General features: G+C 42.4%; 1 pseudogene; it reads left to right on the top strand.

Moving 5' to 3' along the window:
* The first annotated feature begins 1,946 nt into the window (after window positions 1–1,946).
* LOC138770191 (U2 spliceosomal RNA) lies at window positions 1,947–2,079 on the top strand (annotated as a pseudogene).
* The last annotated feature ends 230 nt before the right edge of the window (window positions 2,080–2,309 follow it).

Here is a 2,309-nt window from a genome sequence, read left to right as displayed (position 1 = left end):
ATGACATATATGTAGAGGGTAAACACATTGGGCATTCTATGAGTAAGGCATTTTGACCTGCCTCTCTTACTATAGAGTTGACAGCTTATGACCAGCTGTGGCCAGGTTGTTACGTCACTTGGATGGTCAGGACCTGGTAAGTATTTGTCTCCCTCTGACATAGCACTTGTCTCCAGATGTCCCTGGAGGCATGTGTAATATCTGAGGGAGACAGCGATTTAGAGCTTATTCTGTGCTGATTTGAATGTGGACAGATGAGAAAATCCCTTTAAAGGGGTACTCAAACACGACATTAAGAAGAAAAAAGTTTTAGTTCTGAAACTACCAAAAATCCATTTGTTTCCTGGTGGAGCAGTTGTTCACTACTGCAAGTTTCAGAATGCATTGCTTTCCCTCAGCTGTTCATCATAGTTCTCCACACTGCCTACTCCCCTTCCAAAGGTGTTGCAGACCATCTAGATTGTAATTACACATTGCAGTTTCAATGTTTTACTGAAATATTTGAATTCAGTACTTTATAATTTGCAGTACTGCATCATTTCATTGTGGTCCCGCCCAATGCTCATCTACTACAAAATGTGGATTTTTTTATTGGCTTAAAAATGTTGCTTTCTTACGTCTGTCAAAGAATAAATGGCTGTACAAGCAGTATTAAATGTTGTTGTTTTTTTTAATAAATGTGGAATTATCATCAAAAACATCTCAAATAATGCCTTATTCCTCCTCTTCAGGCTTTTAAGGTGACCTAAATTCTTTAAGCCATAGAAATCACTAATGATAAACAATGTTTTCCGTACAGTGCTTAACACTATAAATTTTCATTCGGATAGAAATCTGGACTGTTTTCTGGCCGTATCATTGAGATAATATGCGCTTCCTGAAGAAAACCTTTAAACTCTTTTTTTACTCTGTGGCAAGATGCATTATCATTCTGAAAAATGACTTCATCTTATTTTGTATTAATGGAATGGGAAAGTTGTTCAAATTTCCAATGTACATCTTTGTTGCTGCATCCTGGGCTTTTGTGATGTCCAGAGCACTGTAGTCATCTATCTATGGCAGTCTCATAGCAGAACATACATGTACGCTGCCACTCCATTCCCTCAGGTGATAAGGGACCTCTATTCTTGTCATTGGTGAGAGTCCCAATGGTTGGTCCCCAACCGATAAGATACCTTGTATCTTGTGCGTAAATTATATGTTGTAATTGTCAGGGTCTGTCAGGACTTGATAGGCAGAAGATAGAACAAGACAGTGGGCCCTGAAGCTAGTCCCACCCACTGTCCCTACCTACTTGCCTCGATAGGCCCTAGGCGGCCGCGGACAACCACGGTGGTGGTCCCTACTCTGGGTAAGTGAGACACAGAACAAGACAGACAAACACAACAAGGAATAGTCGACAAGCTGGGTCAGAAACAAACGAGCGGCGCAGTGCAAAGTTGGAGGTAAAAGCCTGGTCAGAGGATGGATCAAGAGGTCAGGTAACAGGTAAACAATAGCAGGGAAATAAGGACAGGAATCTCAGGAATAGACAGGGGAAGCTGGGAACAGGATATGAACCCTAAAAGCCAGCAGGGAGCTGCTAATAGTCAGCATTAACCCCTGCACCGCCAGAACTCTGACAGGCAAGGCAGGTGTGGCTGGTAAGGTCAAACACAATTTAGAACAGACAGAAACTCAGTGCTTCCTCGGCTTCCCGGACCAAGGAGCGCAAAATCACATTCCTAACAGTAATGTTGGGATAACCCCTTTAATACTTTTTTCTGTGATTAGATGACATCATGTGATACCTGAAAAATTACCTAATCATCACCAGACTTAATAATTAGGAATGGATTTAAAAAAGTGTTCAGAATTTCTAAGTACAGTATGTGCCTACACCTATATTCTATGTGACTATTATGGTAATAATTGTCACTTGTTCTGGTCATTTACCTGACATGCACATCGCTTCTTGGCTTTTTGGCTAAGATCAAGTATAGTATCTGTTCTTAAATCAGCAGAGAAAAACACGGAGGGAATAGGGGTTTAGGGGTTGGTTGTAGCCCGGGCAGCCTTCTTAATATGCCCATACCCTCTGGATATAGGCCATGGGGTTTGAGGGGGTTGAAAGTCGGGGTGCAGAAGTGGCCTGGGAATGGTGACCCCAGGGTGCCTGGACTCACTGGGAGTGGTCAACCCACTGAGAGATGGCACAGAGCACACTCTTCACATTCACACCCTTTGAGCACACACCTCTAGCCTTCCAGTTCCGGCTGTTGAGAGCTATAAGAAAATTTTATAGATCCAGCCAAATGTCCAGGCTATAT

The sequence above is a fragment of the Dendropsophus ebraccatus genome, chromosome 12, assembly GCF_027789765.1.
Source record: "Dendropsophus ebraccatus isolate aDenEbr1 chromosome 12, aDenEbr1.pat, whole genome shotgun sequence".
Taxonomy (NCBI): domain Eukaryota; kingdom Metazoa; phylum Chordata; class Amphibia; order Anura; family Hylidae; genus Dendropsophus; species Dendropsophus ebraccatus.
The sequence above is the reverse complement of the archived record's forward strand: the minus strand, read 5'-3'. Positions and strand labels throughout refer to the sequence as shown.